The following is a 24,750-nucleotide window of genomic DNA, read 5'->3' as shown; positions in this document are numbered from 1 at the left end:
CCAAAACTGGTTCTTTATATCTGTCTTTTGCGGCTTGCATATAGGGTTGTCATTACCATCTTTCTAAATTCTGTATATATGTGTTAATATACTGTATTGGTGTTTCTCCTTCTGACTTACTTCACTCTGTATACTAGGCTCCAGTTTCATCCACCTCATTAGAACTGATTCAAATGCGCTCTTTTTATTAGATGAGTAATGTTCTGTTGTGTATATGTACCACGACATCTTTACCCACTCGTCTGCTGATGGACATCTAGGTTGCTTTCATGTCCTAGCTGTTGTAAACAGTGCTGCCATGAACAGTTGGAAAGTTGAGTTCACATAAGCAAGGCATTGTTAAGTGGTGGTGGAGGCAGAAAGAACATTAACAGTCCTGCAAATTCGGAACTACAGATTTTCCTTACACTCCACCGATTTATAGCATCAGTGAAAAGTGAAAGTGTTAGTCTCTCAGTTATGTCTGACTTTTTGTGATCCCATGGACTGTAGCCAGCCAGGCTCCTCTGTCCATGGCATTCTCCAGGCAAGAATACTGGAGAGGGTTGCCATTCCCTTCTCCAGGGAATCTTTCCAACCCAGGGATCAAACCCAGGTCTCCTGCATTGCAGGCAGATTCTTTACTGTCTGAGCCACTAGGGAAGCCCTCATAGCATCAGAGAATTGACCAGTGGGGAAAGGAGAAGAGTGAGTGTCACGAAAAATCAAGATTTAGGGAATATTAGCCGTTCTGTCGGAGAAGGCAATGGCACCCCACTCCAGTACTCTTGCCTGGAAAATTCCATGGACAGAGGAGCCTGGTAGGCTGCAGTCCATGGAGTCACTGAGAGCTGGACACGACTCAGTGACTTCACTTTCACTTTTCACTTTCATGCATTGGAGAAGGAAATGGCAACCCACTCCAGTGTTCTTGCCTGGAGAATCCCAGAGACGGTGGAGCCTGGTGGGCTGCCGGCTATGGGGTCGCACAGAGTCGGACAGGACTGAAGCGACTTAGCAGCAGCAGCGGCCGCCGCCACCATTCTGTACTCCATTTACAGGTGGATAAAGGTGACATGACCAACAAGAGGTAGAAAGCAGGTGGAACCAATAATTACCCCATTTCTTTTGCATTTACTGGATCTGGGAGGCTCTCGTCTCATTAAATATGAGGGAAGAGAAATGTGAACATGGCCTTTGGAAACCATTCCAGAACAAGGCAAAACTGGTTTTAGGATTAGTGAGGAGTTGTGCTGAAAGTGCTTTCTAATTTGAGGAGTGGGAAATAAGCACAAAGAGGGAGTTAGCTCAGAAGAAACAGAGGCAGAGCAGACCTCTGAAAGTGACCTATTGCAGGATCCTGAGGACATGTCAGGAAATGGTTTGGCAAGAAGAGAGAGCTCTATATCTTGTAAAAACTGACACCTGGGACAGCTTATACAAGATCCATGTCATACGAACAAAATCCGCACTTATGACAGAGCTGTCCACTCTGCTCACTCTGGCTGCTTCTGCTACTCTTGCCACGGTTCCTGGACAGATGCTTCAGACCTCTAGCTTTACCTGTTTCTAGACATTCTTACCCTAGGCTCTGGGTGGAATTTTATTGGGTTGACGACCAGCATCTCTCAATTGGTTCCGTATGCCAACCCTGGCGAAGCTATCATTTTCCACTGATCCTTTGCTGAGGGTTCCAAGTCTTTTTAGACTTTTAATCTGGGTTCCTGTGGCTTTTCTCCCTTGGCTGCTCGTGGCCTAATAGCCTTTCTTCCCCCCATGGCTCAGTTTCATAGCCCCGCGCGAAAGCAGATGCTCTGGCTCCTTCCACAATGCACACTGCCAATTTCATGGCATTTTCTTGCGGCTTTTGGCTGTAACTTTCAAGCTTCCAAGGCCCAATTGTAAGACATCATGTGGGACAGACCCAAGAGGAGGGATATGGTAAGTGGGGGAAGGGGATATTGTATAGAACATGTGAAATGAGACAAAATTTATTCTTAAGGCATGTCGTATTTTTTTAAATCAACTTGGTTTTACACAATACAGATGTCACTTGATTAAAATGAACACATTTGCTATAGGAAGGGAAGGATGTTCTTTAGTGGAGGCTGAGTGAAATTCGAGGGGTCTGCTTTGGGCAGGTGTTCTATCTTCAGCCTTCGCTTCTGCATGTCTGCAGTTTACCTTCCAGTTGAGAGGCAATCTGCCAGCTCCCAGTACATGCCCTCTCAGCTGTTTCCAGCTCTGAGATGCTCTGTCTTCATTCAGATCATGCCTTTGATTCTCCATTTGGAATATGGACTATTTTACTGTTAGCATAGGATACTCTTTTAAAATGCGTGTTTCCCTTTTTCCTTCTCTTCCCTCTCCTCCCCCACAGGTGACAGCCTCTTCCATGAAAACGGCCTGGTGGATGTGTCCCTCATTAAAAAAATATACATGTCAACTGGCTACGCCAACACCGAGAAATGATGGAGACTGCCCACTGACCATTGTGAAGCAAAGTTGAGAGAGAGAACAAGGGCTAGGCCCTGAGAGCAATGGGGAGGGTCAGGACAGGGAGTGGTGGGCAGCCTTCATGCAGTTCGGAGCACCCGTTCTCTGGGTTGTATCTCTAGAACAGCAGTTCTCGAGTCGGGGTAATCATGCCTCTCAAGGGATGTTTGGCTATGTCTAGAGCCAAATGGTTAAAACACGATTAAAACAACAGCAACTGTGTGGAGGTGTGGTATTGAGACCCAGGGAGAAGAGGACAGGGATGCTGCTGAGCTTCCTGCACTCCACAGGACAGCCTCTCAAAACAAAGAAGCACTTCACCCAGATGTTAATAGTGGGGAGCTTACATACCCTCTGTATCTTTAGCTGCTTATGGTCATGATTGGGCTGCCCTGGGGGCTCAGCTGGTAAAGAATCTGCCTGCAATGCGGGATCCCTGAGTTGGGAAGATCCTCTGGAGAAGGGAAAGGCTACCCACTCCAGTATTCCTGCTTGGAGAATCCCCGTGGACAGAGGAACCTGGTGCTACAGTCCATGAGGTCACAAAGAGTCAGACACAACTGAATGACTAAGCACACATAAATATATATACATATTTTATAATATAGTTATATGTATAACATAGATAATAGAATATATTTCAATATGTTAATTATATATTATACTTATGAATATACCTCCAATATTATAATGCTACAATCAAAATTTATATTTAGATATATTTATAAATATATTTATATATTTATTATACTATTATATATATATAATATACTTATATAACATATGACATTTATAATATATATTTAATATTTATATTTATTGTATAACAAATGTATATTATATATTGTTTATAATATATACATGTATATAATAAATATTTTTGTGTATATTTATATGCACAATAGGTATCAGTTCAGTTCAGTTCATTTCAGTTGCTCAATCGTGTCCGACTCCTTGCGACCCCATTAACTGCAGCACGCCAGGCCTCCCTATCCATCACCAACTTCTGGAGTTCACCCAAAATCATGCCTATTGAGTCAGTGATGCCATCCAACCATCTCATCCTCTGTCGTCCCCTTCTCCTCCCGCCTTCAATCTTTCCCAGCATCAGGGTCTTTTCCAATGAGTCAGCTATTCGCATCAGGTGGACAAAGTATTGGAGTTTCAGTTTCACCATCAGTCCTTCCAATGAACACCCAGGACTGATCTCCTTCAGAATGGACTGGTTGGATCTCCTTGCAGTCCAAGGGTCTCTCAAGAGCCCTCTCAAACACCACAGTTCAAAAGCATCAATTCTTCAGCTTTCAGCATTCTTTATAGTCCAACTCTCACATCCACATGACCACTGGGAAAACCATAGCCTTGACTAGATGGACCTTTATTGGCAAAGTAATGTCTCTGCTTTTTAATATGCTATCTAGGTTGGTCATAACTTTCCTTCCAGGGAGTAAGTGTCTTTTAATTTGATGGCTGCAGTCACCATCTGCAGTGATTTTGGAGCCCAGAAAAATAAAGTCTGACACTGTTTCCACTGTTCCCCATCTATTTCCCATGAAGTCATGGGACCAGATGCCATGATCTTCGTTTTCTGAATGTTGAGCTTTACGCCAACTTTTTCACTCTCCTCTTTCACTTTCATCAAGAGGCTTTTTAGCTCCTCTTCACTTTATGCCATAAGGGTGGTGTCATCTATATATCTGAGGTTATTGATATTTCTCCCGGCAATCTTGATTCCAGCTTGTGTTTCTTCCAGTCCAGCGTTTCTCATGATGTACTCTGCATAGAAGTTAAATAAGCAGGGTGACAATATACTGGCTTGATGTGCTTCTTTTCCTATTTGGAACCAGTCTGTTGTTCCATGTCCAGTTCTAACTGTTGCTTCCTGACCTGCATATAGATTTCTCAAGAGGCAGGTCAGGTGGTCTGGCATTCCCATCTCTTGAAGAATTTTCCATAGTGTATTGTGATTCACACAGTCAAAGGCTTTGGCATAGTCAATAAAGCAGAAATAGATATTTTTCTGGAATTCTCTTGCTTTTTCGATGATCCAGCAGATGCTGGCAATTTGATCTCTGGTTTCTCTGCCTTAAAATACATAAGATAGATATATAAAAATATATGTGTGTGTGTGTGTGTGTGTGTGTGGTCAGTTGTTAAGTCATGTCTGATTCTATGACCCCATGGATTGTAGTCCACCTGTCTCCTCTGTTCATGGAATTTTCCAGGCGAGAAACCTGGCGTGAGTGGCCATTTTCTCCTCCAGGGAATTCTCCCAACCCAGGGAGTAAGCCTGCGTCTCCCACCTGTGTCTCCTGCACTGGCAGGTGGACTCTACCAAACATGAATAAACATAAGCAAATACACTGCTGCTGCTGCTGCTAAGTCGCTTCAGTCGTGTCTGACTGTGCGACCCCATAGACGGCAGCCCACCAGGCTCCCCCGTCCCTGGGATTCTCCAGGCAAGAACACTGGAGTGGGTTGCCATTTCCTTCTCAAACACATATAAATATGTAAATACATATCTAATCTTTATATAACATATTTAAAATATTAATACTCAAGTAATAATGTGTAGAATCTGCCTTATGTGTCTATTATATATTTTGTCTCCTGGCATTGCCCTGTCCTGCTTGCCTTATTGTCACCTTCATCCCCACCTCTGGTCATTGTTTCTCAATACCACATTACACAAAGCAGAAACCCTCCCTGAGGTTCGGAAAAGGAGGAAAAATCTTTCCAAGAAATAGCATGTGGCATTTTAAGTCATCAGCCAGCCATCACAGGTACAGAAACTCACAGGCTATGTGTTTTTCAGAATTAAATATAATTTCATCATTTTGGTATTTAGAATACCAGGATCAGTGTTTTATTATCTCAGTTCCTAATTCGGCTGAGGTACTACAGGGATTAGGAAAGATGATGTTTATAAATTCCTTTGAGGTTTAGATTAAAAAGGTGCTATTTAAAAATGAATACTCATAATTGTTTTATGATTTCTACAAGGGGGCCTAATTTTTGGTTGTCTGACCTGAGAAGGCAGGGTCATAGCACATTTGATTTGAGTAAATGGATCCCTGGTTAAGCTCTCACAATTGATGGATGCGTGACAAAATCCTCAGGTTTAGGTCTTGCTAGTCCCCCAGTCAGGACTCGGTGGGTGACGTGACCTAGGACAAGATCTGCCTCCAGAGCACACACATTCGCCAGAATATGATTGCCCTTTATTTATCCATCCTAAGCCAAGAGTTTTCTATTTTATTCGAATTTCTAATTTATAGAATTTGCTAATTTACAATTATGACAATGATAGGGTTGTGGTTAATAATTTATAAGTACGTATTTTACGTTGAAATTTTCTTTTTATTCAAAGTTGTGGAGAAATGAAGTAATTCTGACCTAGTGATAAACTCGTTGGAGAGTCCTATGTCCCAGGACACAGAAAACCTTGCCCTCCCTAACTTCATTCATTCCCTTCCCAACACCCTCCCAGCATGATATGTAACCTTGAGTGGCTAATATGGCCAAATTGATGAAATCAGTCTCCATAGTGGCTGAAAATATACGTAACTAATTTACATCTGTCCAGTCTCTGCAGTTTATGGTCATTATTTTACTTTGTTTTCACTGCTTAAGGTAAAGTTATTCTCTGTTGATTGATAATATCTGAAATCAGTGTAGTATAACGGTAATAATATGTGATGGGGAGATGAAAATATGTTTCCACTTGGTCATTATCTAGCTTTGTGACCCTGGACCATTTTACTCTATGCCTTTATTACCTCATCTGTACCATGAGGGAGATTGCCCTAAAAAACATCTATGGTGCTTTGCAGATCCCAAATTAAAAATTCTATGACTTCATAGGTGACATAAAAATTTCACATGGATATGACAGGAATTTATAATTATGGCCTTCTGAGAAGAAGAAAAATCTCGACAAACCTTCAGTTATGTAATATATCTAATTTGTCGGCACACATGCAAATCTCAACTCTTGGGATAATTGGTTTCACTTAAATGTTCATCCATTTCTGTCCTCAGCCGGCTCTACAATCATATTACATTTATGACATGGTCTGAAGCTATTTGCCATGTGTCCACCAGTGACAATTGATAGAGGAGAGTGCTTTCTAGAATTTACTCATTATGGTTACAAAAATAAATTATTCTGTTGTATACAAAGAGGGAAAAATAATGTGAGGTTTACATGAGAAACTTCAAAGTCTAATGAAGAAAGAAGGCAGGATGTGATTCTGTTTGTTTAAAACTGTTTAACTTTTTAGGTCCAAGGAGTGATACGAATTCCAAAAGGAATGATTTCCAAGAGGAAGAGAAACTTTTGATGGTGGGCCTAATAAAATAAAACTACACATTAGTGAAACTGAATGCGAAGATGGTTGCAGCGCCTCTGCACACAGATGAGCCTGGAAGCTGGCTCCCACCCAACCCCAACGGCTGCGCACGCCGTAACTGCCATGTGTTATCCGCAAACCAGACCGTTTCTGTGCGGGAAAGACCGGCCAGCTTTCTTGGCCAAGCTGCTGCCGTGAAACACACTAGCGATTTGATTTTTCATGTTTTTGAAGCATATTATACTTTGACACAGAGTATACGTGTGGTCTCAAATTGTCCAGAGGGCTATCACAAACGACGGGCTGATGAATGTTTTGCAAGAATAGGCCACATTTCATCAGGTTGTTTTGTGGCACTGCAAATCATTGCCTTACAATGAGGAATGCCCTTAAAAAAACCCAAACTTTTAAATCTTAGCAAAAGAATATAAAGTGCAGTTAAATACTCTCATTAAGAATAATCTGCCTTTCACAATTTACATGCATCAGCTGCCTTTTGATATGGCCTGTGAAAAGCAAAAGCATCATGGGATCTCTTAAAAGAAGTGGAAAACTAAATGTCAGAACTGCATTTTTACACTCGGCTAGAGAAATTCCCGCCTCATATAAAACACCTACATTCCAACACCTAGTGTTTGCTTTGGAGACTTACAAAGAGTTAATACAGCTTGTTTGGCATCAGATATCAGTATAATGGGCTTTTACTGAAGTAATTAAAATTTGTTTATAATTAATACAGATGAATTGGTTTCTGCACAATAATAGTTAGGAGATTAACAAAGGCCACATTTTGGCAACAGGAGTACATTCTTTCCCAAGTGCTGTGGGACCTTATCCAATGAATGTCTGTCCAAGCCGGCTGATTCTTCAGAGCTGCCATATGGCACAGCTATGCATTATGACTTTTTTTCTAAAAGGCAGCCATATGACATAACTGATCTTTAAAACGTTGTCAGAAGGCATTACCTGGGTAGGCTTCGAGCTGCTTTCCAAAAACTTAGAAAGCACAGGCTATTAATTATAAGCAAGAGAAACGTGCATACGCATGCTAGAAACTTGGCATTCTTTCCTCTCTAGTCACAGCTGATCATCTCTCAAGCCTTCTAGCTGGGTAAATAGCTTTTTTTTTTTTTTTTTATTTCCAGAGGGAAAATACTCTGTTTTAAAACATGTATTTATCAATTCCAGTGTAAAATGTCTGCGCACTTGCCCTAATATGCACATATTTTATCACCGGTACCTTCACTCTATTCACTGATTTTCAAAAAATGAACAAAAATACAATGCTATGTAGAACTGAAAATTTTCAAAACAACATTTAGAATACCACTGAAAGAAAAAGAATTGTCTAGGTATGGTGGTAGTTGATTTTTAGCTGACATCTATCCCCTCCATACTACTCAGTTATGATTGGCCAAAAATATAAATAGCTCAAATATTTCCTCTCCAATTTCCTCAGTAAATTAGTTTGTGCAAGAGGGAACATTCATTTTACACTTTCTACTTCTGTATATCTGTTTAGAACAAGTTGGCTGTATTAGTTTCCATTGAAATACAGCCTATAGGAATTTGCAGAACTCCATAGAAGAAGAAGAAAGGGAAGAGAGAAGTCGATGTATCAGTGGGTTTTGTGGGCACAGAACCAGTGAGAACTGCCTCTGGATTTCTGCTGACTCCTAACCTACTGCTACTCTGTATCTGTTCTGATATAGTTCAGTGGACTAATAACTGCTTAGTGGACTAATAATTGTTTAGTGGACAAATTCAAGGTGTGTACACTCAAATTTCTTCAAACTTGCACTTCTCACAGCCTTTCCTTTCTCTATAAATGTCAACTCTATCCTTTTGGTAAATCAATTCAAAAATGTTGCTGTCATCTCTGACCTCTTTCTTTCCCTCATATCCCTCATCCAATCCACCAGCAGAGTCTGTGAGCTCTGCCTTGAAAAGATATCCTAATTTTCCTTATTTCTTGCTACTCCCATCGCTTGGAGCCCAGTCCTAGGCACGATCATTTCTCCTCTGTTAATTTAATGGAGTCCCCTTTCCACTCCCCTGCCTGCCGTCCTTCTCCGTGATAGCAGCCCCAGGGATCTCGTTAAAGTAAATGTCAGACCATGTCACTTCCCTGATCAACATCCTCGGCTCACTTTGAATGAAAGTCCCCACCAGGCCCTACACAATCAAGTCTCTCGTATCTTTTCTAAACCTGCCTCTGACAGCCTGCCCTGGGCTCGCTCTGACTCTGCTTGCACTGGCTTTAAGCAAGGCATGCATACGACATGTATCTTCTGCCTCAAGCCTTCTATACCTGCTGTTTATTTTCTCAGTTATGTTTCAGGGTGAGCTGCTGCTGGCTTGTGAGTCACTTGTCAAATTGCTAGGAACTGTGCTCGCCAGTTGTGAAACCGGTGGTAGCCGGAAGGTAGCCAAAGTGGGAGTATTTACACCAAGGATATTGGCAGTCTCTGAAAATCAGATCGCTTCATTCCATGGCGAGATCGTTGTTAAACATTGACCAGAATTCCACTGATTTCTCTCTTCCTGTAACGTTCTCCTCTTGCACAAGTACCTCCCTTACTTCCTCAGCTTCTTCAGATCTTTATGCACGACATTAGGGGTGAGGTCTACTCTGACTACCCCATTTAAAATGTAACCACTCTCAACTTCCTCTCATCCCTTCATTATTTTTCTCCATTAAATTGGTAATTTTGCCATTTTTGTATCTATTTATCTATTTTTAGTTTATTGTCTGTCTCCCTGAAATAAAATATAGACTAACACATAAAAGGGTTAATTAATTATTAATATATATTCTGCTTTGACGACAATTAGATCATATGCACCAGAGTTCTACCTCACCATATAGTGTGTGAAATGCCAATTTTTAAAAAGTATTTATTTTGAGATGACTACATTTATTTGAAATAAATTTCATCTAAGAATTACAGTCATAGTATTTAAAAAATTTGTGTATACTGCTTCAGTTTCAGCAGTTATTAACATTTTGCCACATTTGACCTAGTTATGTATCCGTCATCTAATGTTTTGTAACCAGGATCATTTGAAGTACTTGCATACTTCATAAACCTAAATGCTTTAACTAGAATGTCCTCAGAAAATAGGTTCTATCTTTTTCAAGATTTTTTTTCCAGTTTTATTGACAAATAATTGACATACACCGCTAAGTTTAAGGAAGACAGGATGGGGGTTTGATTGACATATACTGTGAAATAATTACCACAATAGGCTAAAGTAACATCTGACTTCTTGTATAGACACAATACAAAGAAAGAAGAAAAGAAAAACATTTTTGTGATGAGAACTCAGAACTTACTGTCCTGACTTTCACGTGCATCACGGTCATCATGTTACTTCCCTCATACCTATTTTATAAATGGAAGTTTGTACCTTTTAACCACCTTCCTCCAATTCCTCCCTGCCTCTGGTAACCACAGTCTGACTTAATTTTCTGTGAGCTTTTCTAAGATTCCACATATACGTGAGATCATACAGTATTAATCTGTATGACTTATTTCACTTGGAATGATGCGCTCAAGGTCCAACCATGCTGTCACAAATGGCTAGATTTCCTTGTTTTTAACAAGACCAGGAGCTGACTGTGGCTCAGATCATGAACTCATTGCAAAATTCAGACTCAACTTGAAGAAAGTAGGGGAAACCACTCGACCATTCAGGTGTGACCTAAATTAAATCCCTTATGATTATATAGTGGAAGTGACTAGATTCAAGGGATTATCTGATAGATAGAGTGCCTGAAGAACTATGGATGGATCAAAACCATCTCCAAGAAAAAGAGATGCAAAAAGGCAAAATGTTTGTCTGAGGAGGCCTTATAAATAGGTGAGAAAAGAGAAGTGAAAGGCAAAGGAGAAAAGGAAAGATATACCCATTTGCATGCAGAGTTTCAAAGAACAGCAAAGAGAGATAAGAAAGCAGTCTTAAGCGATCAATGCAAAGAAATAGAGGAAAACAATAGAATGGGAAAGACTAGAGATCTCTTCAAGAAAATTAGAGATATAAAGGGAACATTTCATGCAAAAATGGGCACAATAAAAGACAGAAACTGTATGGACTTAACAGAAGCAGAAGATATTAAGAAGAGGTGGCAAGAAAACAAAGAACTATACAAAAAAGATCTTAATGGCCCTGATAACCATGATGGTGTGATAACTCACCTAGAGCCAGACATCTTGGAAAGCGAGGTTAAGTAAGCCTTAGGAAGCATCACTACAAAGAAAGCTAGTACAGGTGATGGAATTCCAGTTGAGCTATTTTAAATTTTAAAAGATGATGCTGTGAAAGTGCTGCCCTCAATATGCCAGCAAATTTAGAAAACTCAGCAGTGGCCACAAGGCTGGAAAAGGTCAGTTGTCATTCCAATCCCAAATAATGGCAATGCCAAAGATTGTTCAAACTACCACACAGTTGCACTCATCTTGCATGCTAGCAAAGTAATGCTCAAAATTCTCCAAGCCAGACTTCAACAGTACATGAACCAAGAATTTCCAGCTGTTCAAGCTGGATTTAGAAAAGGCAGAGGAACCAGAGATCAAATTGCCAACATCCTTGGATCATAGCAAAAGCAAGAGAGTTCCAGATAAACATCTACTTCTTATTCATTGACTATGCTAAAGCCTTTGACTGTGTGGATCACAATAAACTGTGGAAAATTCTGAAAGAGATGGGAATACCAGACCACCTGACCTGCCTCCTGAGAAATGTGTATGCAAGTCAAGAAGCAACAGTTAGAACTGGACATGGAACAACTGACTGGTTCAATATCTGGAAAGGAGTACATCAAGGCTGTATATTGTCACGCTGCTTATTTAACTTGTATGCAGAATACATCATGCGAAATGCTGGACTGGATGAAGCACAAGCTGGAATCAAGCTTGCTGGGAGAATTATTAATAACCTCAGATATGCAGATGACACCACCGTTATGGCAGAAAGTGAAGAAGAACTAAAGAGTCTTTTGATGAAAGTGAAAGAGGAGAGTGAAAAAGTTGGCTTAAAACTCAACATTCAAAAAACTATGATGATGGCATCCAGTCCCATTGAAGTGAAGTGAAGTGAAGTCAGTTGTGTTTGACTTTGCAACCTCATGGACTGTAGCCTGTCAGATTTTGCCATCCATGGGATTTCCCAGGCAAGAATACTGGAGTGGGTTGCCATTTCCTCCTCCAGGGGATCTTCCCAACCCAGGGATGGAACCTGGGTCTCCAGCACTGCAGGCAGACTCTTTACCATCTGAGCTATTAGGGAATCCAGTCCCATTGCTTCATGGCAATTAGATGGGAAAACAGTGGAAACAGTGACAGAGTTTATTTTCTTGGGCTCCAAAATCATGGCAGATTGTGACTGCAGCCATGAAATTAAATGACTCTTGCTCCTTGGAAGAAAAGCTATGACCAACCTAAACAGCATATTAAAAAGCAGAGATATTACTTTGCCAACAAAGGTTCGTGTAGTCAAAGGGTCAACAAGATCCCCTGGAAAAGGAAATGGCAACTCTCTCCAGTATTCTAGCCTGGAGAATCCCATGGACAGAGGAGCCTGGAAGGCTAACGTCCATGGAATCACAAGAGTCAGACACAACTTAGCGACTAAATCACCACCATGGTTTTTCCAGTGGTTTAGTATGGATGTGAGAGTTGGGCTATAAACAAAGCTGAGCTCCCAAGAATTGGTGCTTTGGAACTGTGGTGTTGGAGAAGACTCTTGAGAGTCCCTTGGACTGCAAGAAGATCAAGCCAGTCAATCCGAAGGGAAATCATTCCTGAATATTCATTGGAAGGACAGATGCTGAAGCTGAAGCTCCAATCCTTTGGCCACCTGATGTGAAGAGCTGACTCACTGGAAAAGACCCTGATTCTGGGCAAGATTGAAGGCAAGAGGAGAAGGGGACTATGGAAGAGAAGATGGTTGGATAGCATCACCGACTTGATAGACATGAGTTTGAGCAAGTTCCGGGAGGTGGTGATGGACAGGCAGGCCCGGCATACTGCAGTCCAAGAGTCAGACATGACTGAGCGATTGAACTGAACTGAGATTCCCCTTTTTTATTTTTGCTTTTATATCCATTATTCTGGGAGGTGGATGTTGCGGTGTTATATGTCAGAGAGTGTTCTGCCTATGTTTTCCTCTCGGAGTTTTACAGCGGTCCGGTCTCACATTTAGGTCTTTCCTCCATTTTGAGTTTATGTTTTTGTATGGAGTTAAAGAGAGGAGGGAAACCTGGGTCTTACTCTGGTGGGCAGGGCTGTGCTCAGCAAAACTTGAATCCTACTGTGTGCTGCTGGGTGGGGCTGGGCTCTGTCCCTGTTAGTTGTTTGGCCTGAGGTTGATCCAATCCTGGAGTGCACAGGCTCTGTGGTAGGGCTAATAGCAACCTCCAAGAAGACTTACATCGAGACACATCTCCCAGGAAGGCTACTGCTGGAGCCCCGTGCCTTTGGTGGGCACTGCGTGCCCTCGCCTCTGCAGGAAACCCTCAAGCACTCACAGGGAGGTCTGGCTCATTCTCCCGTGAGGTCCCTGTTCCTCTCCCCTGGGTCCTGGTGCACACAGGGTTTTGTTTGTGCCCTCCAAGGATAGAGTCTCCTTTTCCCCCAGTCCTGTGGAAGCCCTGTCATCCAATCCTGCTGGCCTTCAAAGACAGTTTCTCTGGGGATTCCCAGTCCCTCTGCCAGATCCCAGGGCGAGGATGGGGGCCTAGAACCTTCAGGACAGTGCAAGATCTTCTTTAGTGCCACTGTTTTCCAGTCTGTGGGTCACCCATCAGTGGGTATAGGGTTTAATTTTGTCATGTTGATGCTCCTCCTCCTGTCTTATCGTGGCTTCTTCTTTGTCCTTGGAGATGGGTTATTTTTTTGGAGGCATCCGATGTCCTCTTATCAATGGTTGTTCAACAGCTATTTGAAATTTTGGTGCTCCCACAGGGCAAGGCGAGTGCAAATTCTTCTACTCCGCCACGAGAACGGTGGGATGTGTAAGTATTGATTTGTGAGACTTATTTCCCTCGTGCTCTTCATATAAGGGAACAAGAGTTCTGAACTTTATAATCTATTTCATGGCCACTCCTTCTTCAGAATTTGACTTGAAAAGAAAGGATCAAGTGAAAAATTAAAATAAGATTTTTTTTTAAAGGGCTTAATTGACTGGTAATGACCACTCCTGGTAAAAGGTTAGGAAGATATTAGAACTCCTTGCTTTCATATCAAAAACTTAATATGCCTAAATTAATTGAAGATGATTGCCAAATCACTAATAAGTGCTCTTTGATATATATATATATATTACTCTAGTGTGTATATTCTGGTTAGATTATAAGTAGGATACTTCATGCACTAAAGTACGGGTTCTCAAAGTGTGGTTCCTGGACTAGCAACATCAACATCACCTGGAAACTTATTAGAAATGTAATTTTTGGTGCGTCTTCCTAAACCTACTGAATCAGAAACCTGGGAAGGCAGGATGTAAAAAGATAACTGTATATGTTATAAAAAAAGCTTCCAGGTAGTTTGATGCTTGATAAACTTTGAAAACTACTAACTGAAGGATGCATTTCCTATTCATTCACTTAGCATATTTTGATTGGTTACTTAATGCATACCTTGTACTTTCCTTCCCAGGTAGTAGGATATAGCAGTGATACAGCAAACTAGGTCCCTCCTCTCAAGGGTATTATATCAATTGGGGATAATCAGAGAAACACTAACCACTTAAACTATTAAGAACAATGGATTTTTAATTCAGGGATTGATTACACAGGAAATAAACAACTGTGAGGGCAACAGGTGATAGTGAAGCAGACAAGGAGATGATCACCTCTGGCCTGGACCACGAAGGGATATAGTGTTATTAGAGTTCAGGGGCCAAAGTCACCAGGCAGAACGGTCTGGAGTTGGCTGCAGGCACCAAGGAGTGGTAAGTGCTGGCCCAGTCCTGAGACCACCTGGGCAGAGAGGGGCAGGGAGACATCCTGGCTTCCTTCTTTCTTCCACCCTTCCACCAGCACTGCTTTATTGTCAAAGCCGAGCAAGAAACCTGCTGGCAAGAGGCCTGGAGGTGCAGCCTCCAGGTGACGATCAAGTGATACAGAGCAGAACTTGCTGGAGAACCATGGGGAGAAACAGTCCAGCGTGAGCACACGTGCTTCCTCGGGGATCCAGACTGTTACCTGCACCCTCTGTGTAGACTGTTCTCTGCCCCTGTAATCTGCAGATAGACGTGGAGAAGCCTCTTAAACTTGCACAGGATGTCAGAAATCTGAGTAAGTTAAAGACAGGAATATTGCAGGGAAAATAAAAGTTCCAATTTATTTTTTATTCTGTCATTGTAACACATTTGTATTCTCTCCTAAATGAATGAGATATTTAGCATGAAAAGATGTTCATGTGCAAATAGAATAGGTGGATTAATTATACCACATTTACTATCAGTTCATTTTTTAATACTGACTACAGTGATTGAAGCTTTCAAAAAGCTAAGCGCTCACACAAATCATGTCTCCAGAGACTGTGTGCTTTGTGCTGATCAATAAATATTCTGTTAATTATGGAGATATGGGGAAAATTACACCATTTATAATTCTGCATGCATAAGAACAACTCTTCAAAGCTGAAAGTACCTTTCTGTTTAGGTTGGCTTAATGCTCTGGAAGATGATTAGACCACATTCTCAATTAATCTTTTGGCGAGTGCTATTTTCTCATTTTCCTACCAAGTATATTTTGGTTTTGAAAGAATACAATTCTTTAAAAGAATTCACTATCAACCTACCTTTTTCCCCTTTGGGTTTCTATCTACCTTTACAATAGTTGTTTGTGACGTGATCTTTCATTCATTCAACAAATATCCGGTGCATGCTGACTTAGTGCAAAATATTGTTGGGGATAAAAATGCTTTTAAAACTTAGGAGCAGAGAACAGCTCCTAAAGCTGGTTTTTGACACTGTACTGATCAGATAGTCTCCAACTGTTAGATTTGTAACCTCATTTTAATTAACCTGTCCAAGCCTGTTTCTTTCTCTGAAAAATAGGTCCTATCACATCTATCTCACAGAGCTTTGAGAATATGTACATTTTTATGAGTCCACTGCTATGTCTGGAATACTCTGAGTACAATTGTGACAATAAATGTTAGTTCCCTTCCTAAATTTTCTGCACACTTTTCCTCTCCCTAGATAATTTCATTCTTCTACGTTTGTTCTCTAATGCCAGCAAAGACCCTCTGTTCCTTTCTCATAGACTTCTTACATTTTTCACTATCAGAATAACTGACCATCATTGGCAGGTAATCCCAATGGAGGGAAAAGCTCTCTCATTCTTATTCTTGACATTGACATTGACTTCATTCATTCAAAAATGTTTATTGAAAGTTTATGTTCCAAGAGTGCTTCTCAAGAGTGTAAGTTCTACTAAAATAGACAAGCTATTTCTACTAAGATAGGCAAGCTATTTTTCCTTGTTCAGTTTAAAAGGTATTTCAACAACTACTTTCTATGTTTTTATTTATTTATTCATTCATCTGTTTAGCTGAGCCAAGTCATAGCTGTGGCATTCAGGGTCTTTTAGTTGTGGCACGTGTCATTCCTTGACCAGGAATTGAATCTGGATGCCCCCACATTGCCAGTGAGGAATCTTAGCCGCTGGACCACCAGGGAAGTTCCAACTATTTCCCACATTTATGTTATATGCCAGGCTTTGTTCAAGGCATTGAGAATATAGCAGGAGACAAAAGTTTTTTGCCCCCATGGAATTGAGGCGCTCTAATGATCAAAGACCAACAACTGACTAATGAACAGCCATTTATAAAATATAGCATGTAGGGATAAGAACTTTGAAGACAAAGCAAGATGAAGGGACTGTAGGGATGGTGTCTGAAAACATGACTCTCGAGTAGCAAACGGAATGAAGTGAGGGCAAGCACTGTGAGCACCTGCAAGGAGAACGGCTGCAGGCAGTAGAGAGGTCGAGTGCCAAGGCTAAGTGCCAGGCTATGGCTAGTGCGGGGGATGCTGAAGGCTGGTGAGAAAGAAGGGAGAGGAAAGGCAGGGTGTGGATGAGAACTGAGAGTCAGCAGGCCAGTTCCCACTGGGCCTTATGGCCCAAGGTAAGGACTCTGCATTTCATTTTGTGGGTGTCAGAAGTAGAGAAGTGGCATTTCTGACTTGCTTCCAAAGGATTCCTCTGGCTTCTTGGTGGAAGAAGGTCTGTAAGAGTCAGGAGTGGAAGAAGGCAGGTAGACAAAGGTGGTGGCTTGGAGTATGTTAGTAGTGATAAAAGTGGTGAGAAGGGGGCAGATTTTGGATATCTTCTGAGGTGGAGTCAATAGGATTTCTGACAAGTGAATATGGGAGGTGATAGAAAGGTGACAAGTGTTACCTCAAGGAGTTTGGTTTGAGAAACTGGAAAATCTCCCCCATGGAATATAGACTCAAGTGAGGGAGAAAGAACACAAACAAATAAACACAAGTGAACAGCAGTAACTGATGTGGTGGGTGGTGGTGGGGTCAGGGACACTTTTCCAGGAAGTAGTGTTTGAGTTGGGACGTGGAGGATGATTGCTGGAGAAGACTCTTTAGAGTCCCTTGGACTGCAAGGAGATCCAACCAGTCCATCCTAAAGGAAATCAGTCCTGAATATTCATGGAAAGGACTGATGTTGAAGCTGAAACTCCAGTACTTTGGCCACCTGATGTGAAGAACTGACTCATTCGGAAAGACTCTGATGCTGGGAAAGATTGAGGGCAGGAGGAGAAGGGGACAACAGAGGATGAAATGGTTGGATGGCATCACCGACTCAATGGGCCTGAATTTGGGTAAACTCCGGGAGTTGGTGATGGACAGAGAGGCCTGGCGTGCTGCAGTCCAGGGGGTCTCGAAGAGTCAGACACAACTGAGTGACTGAATTGAACTGGAGGATGAGTGAGAGCTAGTTGGATGTGTGTCTTCAGGGGTGGGATGTGCAGTGGAAGGCATGACATGTGCAAAGATCCTGAGGCAAGAAGGAGCTTTATAAAACATCTGAATGTTGCATACACTCAACAGGAGAACCCAGCCTGGCTTGCTCACATGTATCTTCTACTGATTCATGACGTTTGCCCAAATCTACATATACCAAAGACCTTTTGCTTGTTTGCTTCTCATTCACCAAAATTCCAGTCATCAGTTCTGATAATGTAGCTCTTTCATTGTAAAAACATTAAAATTTTTACTTTGAGAAATAGAAAAATAAAGTTCACAGAACAATAAAGCACTCATGCCCACCTTCCAGAATCAACAACTGTTAACCATCTTGGTTTCCAGTCTTTTTTTTTTTTTTTAAAGGAAATGAGACTTTATATGTAAAGCCAAGTCCTCTTTAACCATCATCCATCCACACAACTCATCCTTTTGCTTTCAACAGAAGCAACCATTTGTATGATTGGATACTGTTCTTTTCTGTCAACTTAAAAAAAATATGTTTATTTTTTGGCTGCACTGGGTCTTAGTTGCTGGTACATGAGCATGTGAGCTCCCCGTGGCATGCGGGCTCTTCCTTGGGAAATGCGCCCTTCTCTCTAGTTGTGGTGCTCAGGTTAAGTAGCTGAAGGGCATGGGCTGGGTTGCCCTGCAGCACCTGGGTGTTTAGTTCCCCTACAGCACCTGGGTCCTTAGTTCCTCTACCAGGGATGGAACCTGTGTTTCCTGCATTGGCAGGTGGATTCTTTACCACTAAGTCACCAGGGAAGTCACTCAAGCTATATTTTAAAAACAGTATTTTTAAAATAATAATCAGGAGTCAAAATCAGGAGAGCATCCATGCCCTTTTAAAACCAGCACATATTCACTTTTTTCACAGGTTGCGAGATACATGATTCACAGACATCCAGTTAACAGCGTAACAGGACAGGAAATGTTACCAAGTTAATTATCTATGATTATCACACAAAAGGAGGTGATTATATTACCTGACTGACAAAGAAAAAAAAAAGTATTCAGTGAAGACAAAAAAGTATCACAACTATAAATTGACAAAAAGGTTACTCACAGTTAAATTAGAAAGAGTATGCTTTGGTTTCGGTTTTCACAGTAGCATGAAAATAATGCATTTTCTCCTGTCTTAAGCATCAGCGCGTCTCTTAAAGGGGCATGTAGTTATCACCTACTCTGTGTTTTGTGTTTTTCTCAATAGGTTTTATGAACATCCTTCACCAGGGAAAAGCATACAAGAAACAATCTAGCGACTTTGAACGTTGCAAACACGGATGGGCAACTGAATCATATTGCAGGCACGATTAATGCATTTCCAACTGCTACTCATCCTTTCCGATTCAGATTAACTACCATCTTTGCTGGAAGCTTTGTCTAAGCCTCTTTGATTATTAGATGCCTCAAAAATTTTGCTCTGAGAGGCAACCTGTTTTCCCCATTCATAGAACTTAAAATTTCATCAAGTTTCTCCCTTAATGATTTGCCCTATCGGTCATAAGCTTGCTCTATAAACATGTACTGTGTTAACTTGGTCAGCGCCTCACATTTAGAATGCTCTGAAAAATTACTTGTGCTTTTGAGACCTTATCTTAATTTAATATTCACTTTTTCTTGTTTCATTCTCTTTTCTCCCCTAAAACCCACATTCTCTCATAGAGTACTCTTAATACTTTTCAAAAAGGCAGAAGGAAGAAAATAAATAGTGAAAAGCTTCAATTTCTAGACACTGTCTCATCAGTGACATAACTTTCCTTGAAAACATGCTATCTAAAGCAATTTGTTCATCCTTGTATTGAATTTACCAAAGATCAGCCATGGTAAGAACTCTATCTTTGCTGTCAGTACTTTATATTTCATTTTATAAGTTTAGGGCCCCAGAGGTTTCTTCTTTAGCATTTTCCCTATAAATAAAGTGCATTGTTACTTGGTAGCACACGTGACCTTTTAATCTTTTCACTGGGTACCCACTGAATATTAGAATCTGGTCACATAAAGGTGAATAAAGATGTAGAATTCAGACTTGTAGCAAAGTCATATCAGTAGAAAAATAAATAGAAAAAATGTTAAAATACGGATTATTTTTTGCTCCCTATTTAGCAAGGGAAAAGCAACAGAGCTGTCTTACTTGTTTTCTTTCTTTCTGCTTCTTTCCCACTTTCTTTCCTCTTGTTCCCGCTTTCACCGGGCTTTTGTCCCTATCACTTTAAACAGCTCTTGCCAAGATCATTAGTGATTTACTCCGTCTTGCCAAATTTAATGGCCAATTCTCTTTCTCCATTTTACCTGAACTTCTTGGGCTTTGGCACGAATAATTCTTGAAAGGGTTTCTGTACCTAGCTTTTGGGCCACCGCTAATAGACCATAACAGATGACCCCTTTTAGACAACTTTTATACCAGATCCATTTACCCAAGTGCCTAACCTTTCTATGTAGACCATATGTCTAATACTAAGCTCATGGTATTTTCCTTGAAATCTGCTCCTCTATCATGTTTCTCACAACAGTTAGTTATAAACTTTAGTCATCTTTTACTCTTGTTTTTTTCCCACATATTCTTATTCCAGTAAAAGTTTTGGGCCCATCTGCAAAATATTTTTTTGAATCTAATCTTCGGTCACCATGTCCAACAAATTCCTTGGTCCAAGCCGATGTCATCTCTTATAGATTACAGCAAGAGCTCCCCACCTGGCCTTAGTCCCCTTCTATCTACCCACTACCCACCACCACTCACCTGATCTAGTCTCATAGAAAACAGAATGACCTGTTAAAAGTGTAAATCACACTTCACTCCCTGATTCAAAAGTCTTTCTGCAGCTTTTAATAAAATCTTAAATCCTGAGAGTGCGAGGAAGTCAGTAGAGTAGGAAGGTCCTGAGATTATCACTCCCCTCCCTCCTACACACACCAGGAACACACCAAAACTACAGCTACGTATAGAGCAACTCTCACTGAAAATAGCCTGAAGACTACAGAGATGCTTTCCTTCAACCCAGGATACAAAGAGCGAGCAACATGGAGCCTGGTAGGAATGGAAGATAAAAGATCTAGCTGGGATCCATCCCTGGCAGGTGACTTGGAAGAGGAGAAAGATATCACAGGCTTGAGGATCCTCTCTAATGAATGAGGGGTTCAAGCCCCCCTTTAGGCACCCAGCACTGGGGTCTAGCATTGGGAAGATGAGTTTCCGATGAGCTTGAAAACCAGTGGGGTTTACTGGAGGGTCAGAAGGAACCAAGACTCCCCTCTCAGAAAACATGCTCACAGACTTGCTTTTTCCCCATCCTAGAGCGGAGGTAGCAGACTGAAGACGGCCTGGTGTTGTAACTGGCTTGCCAGGGCTGCCCCTGTGAGGTCCGCTAGCCGGCACTGGGCTTCTGCACCAGTCCTCCTGCTTAGAGACCGCAACTGTTGCCACACAACAGGGAAAAGTGAAACCAGCTCAGAAACACAGCTCCAGGCCCTGGATCCTGATCCTGACTCTTAACAGGGCAGCAACAAACAGTGAGCCCAGGAGAGGCCCTGGGTTGTAGTTCTTTGGCTGCAGCCCCTCTGACTCCAGTCTTACTGCCAAGAAGCCAACAGTCACCAGAGCACCCTGGAAGAAGATGACCCTTGTGACCTCTTCAGATCCAGCTCTCCCACCAAAACCACTGGTCACAAACGGACTGCATAAGGTCATTCTCAACAAGGACAAGCCTTTAAGACTGGAATATGTAAGTGTTTCACTTCATAGAGACAAACAGAAATTCAAAGAAAATGAGAAGACAGAGAAATAAGTTCCAAATGAAAGTATAAGGTAAAACCTAGGAAAAAACCCTAGAAGAGAGAAGGAAATGGCACTCCACTCCAGTACTCTTGCCTGGAAAATCCCATGGATGGAGGAGCCTGGTGGGCTGCAATCCATGGGGTTGCAAAGAATCGGACACGACTGAGCAACTTCACTTTCACTTTTCACTTGCATGCATTGGAGAAGGAAATAGCAACCCACTCCAGTGTTCTTGCCTGGAGAATCCCAAGGATGGCAGAGCCTGGTGGGCTGCTGTCTATGGGGTCGCACAGAGTTGGACATGACTGAAGTGACTTAGCAGCAGCAGGGAAAAATCCTAATGAAATGGTTATAATTTACTCAATAAAATTTCAAAGTAATAGTAATAAAAACGCTCATTGAACTTGGAGAATAATAGAGGAACAGTGAAAACTTTAACAAAGAACTAGGAATATAAAAAGGAACCAGTCGGAGCTAAAGAATATAGTAACTGAAATAAAAAATACACTAGAGAGAATTAATAATAGCCCAGGTGATACAGAAAAACACATAAGTACATAAGAACACATAATCTGGAAGATAGAATAATGGAAATCACCTAATCAGAGCAGTAAAAAAACATTTTTTTTAATGAGCATAGATTAAGGGACATTTGGGCAACAAATGTCCTACTATAGACGTCCTAGAAGAGAGAGGAAGTGGCATAAAAAGTACTTGATGAAATTATGGTTGAAATCTTCCCTAATCTGGAGGAGGAAACAGATATCCAGATCGAGGAAACATGGAGAGTCCCAAACAAGATGAACTCAAGGAGATTCACACTAAGATATATCATAATTAAAATGGCAAAAGTTAGGTAAAGAGAGAATTTAGAGAAAAACAAAGAGTCATAAATAAAGATACCCTCATAAGGTTATTAGCTGGTTTTTCAGTGGAAATTTTGCAGGCCAGAAAGGAATGGCATGAAATATTTAAAGTGCTGAAAGAAAAAAAGCCCTACACTCTAGGATATTTTACCCAGAAAGATTATCATTTAGAATTGAAAAAGGGATAGTTTCCCAGACAAGAAAAAGTAAGAGTTCATCACCACTAAACAAGTAGACATAATTGTAGGTTGATACATATGAACTCCATGGTAACCACAAATCAAAAGTCTATCATCGATACACAACAAACAAAGAGGAAAGAACTCAAAATTGACACTGAGGAAAATCATCAAACCAAAAGAAAAGAGGCTAAAAGAAGAAGAAACAGAGAAGTACAAAAAACAACTAGAAAATAGCAAAATGGCAATGCCTGTCAATGATCACTTATATGTAAATGCATTAAATGCACCAATCAAAAGACTTATGGCATTGATTGTGATAAGAGGGTCAAGACAGAAAAAGCATATAATATCTGTAAACATACATGCACTTAATGTAAGAGCACCTGAGTATACAAAATAAATATTAACACAAATAAAGGGAGAAATTGATAATAATAATAGTAGGGGACTTTAACACCCCAATTACATCAATGGATAAATCATTCAGATAGAAAATCAGTAAGGACACAAAAGCCTTAAACGACACATTACACCAGGGGGACGAAATAGATATCTATAGGATATTCTGTCCTCAAACAGCAGCACGCACATTCTTTTCAAGTGTACTTGACACTCTCCAGGATGGAATAGTTGCTAGGCCACAAAATAAGTCTCAATACATTTAAGAAAAATGAAATTATATCAAGCATTCTTTCTGACCACACAGGTAAGAAACATGAAATCAATTATACTACAAAAAAAAAAAAAAAAAAGGAAAAAACGACATGTTACCAAAAAGCAAATAGGTCAATGAAGATATCAAAGAGGAAATCAAATAATACTTTGAGACAAATGAAAATGGAAGCACAACTTTCTAAAGTCTACAAGATGCTGCAAAACAGTTCTAAGAAGAAAGTTTAAGCAGGCTTACCTCAAGAAATGAGAGAACTCTCAAACAACCTAACTTTGCATCAAAAAGAATTAGAAAAAGAAGAATAATTAATTATAATCTAATGTCAAGTATTAATAAATACTATGAAGATCATAAAACTCCTTGATTACATAGAAACAGTATGCCCTTTGACATTGGTCGTAGGAAATATTTTTTATAAATCTGTATTTTCAAAGGAAATAAAAGTAAACATAAACAAATGGGACATAATTTTAACTTAAAAATTTGCATAGCAAAGGAAATCACCACAAAATGAAAAGGCAGCCTACTAAATGGGAGAAGGTATTTGTAAGTGATATGTCTGATACGTAGTTTATATTCAAAATATATAAAAAAGTGTTAGTCACTCAGATGGGTCTGACTCTTTGTGACCCCATACACTCATATAACCCAATAAAAGGATAGATAATGTGATTAAAAAGTGAACAGAGGAATTGAATAGGCATATTTTTTATAGGAGACATGCAGATGGCCAACAGGCACATGAAAAGATGTTCAATATCACTGATCATTAAGGAAATGCAAATCAAAAGCAGCATGAGATATCACCTCATGCACGCATGCGCTGTCGCTCAGCCGTGTCCGACTCTTTGCGACCCCATGCACTGTAGCCCACCAGGCTTCTTTGTCTATGGGATTTCCCAGGCAAGAACACTGGAGTGGGTTTCCATTTCCTCCCCCAGGAAATCATCCCAACCCAGGGATTGAACCTTTGGCAGGCAGGTTCTTTCTTTACCATAGTTCCACCTGGGAAGCCCATGAAATATCACTTCAGGCATGTCCAAAAGGCTATCATCAAAAGATAAGAAATAACACGTGTTGACGAAGATGTGGAAAAAGAGAATCCTTGTACACTGTTGGTGGGAATGTAAATTGATAGTCACTATGAAAAACTGCAGGCTTCCCAGGTGGCTCTAGTAGTAAAGAACCTGGTTGCCAATTCAGGAGACATAAGACACACAGGTTTGATCACTGGGTCGGGAAGTGATCCCCTCACTTCCCTGGAGGAGGGCATGGCAACACACACTAGTATTCTTGCCTGGAGAATCCCATGGACAGAAGAATCTGGCAGGCTACAGTCCATAGGGTCTCACAGAGTCAGATATGATGGAACTGACTTAGCATGCACACATGCCTGAAAAACTGTACAGAGATTTCTTTAAAAATTATTTTAAAA

Source organism: Capricornis sumatraensis, chromosome 11, assembly GCF_032405125.1.
Source record: "Capricornis sumatraensis isolate serow.1 chromosome 11, serow.2, whole genome shotgun sequence".
Taxonomy (NCBI): domain Eukaryota; kingdom Metazoa; phylum Chordata; class Mammalia; order Artiodactyla; family Bovidae; genus Capricornis; species Capricornis sumatraensis.
Note: the sequence above shows the minus strand (reverse complement) of the source record.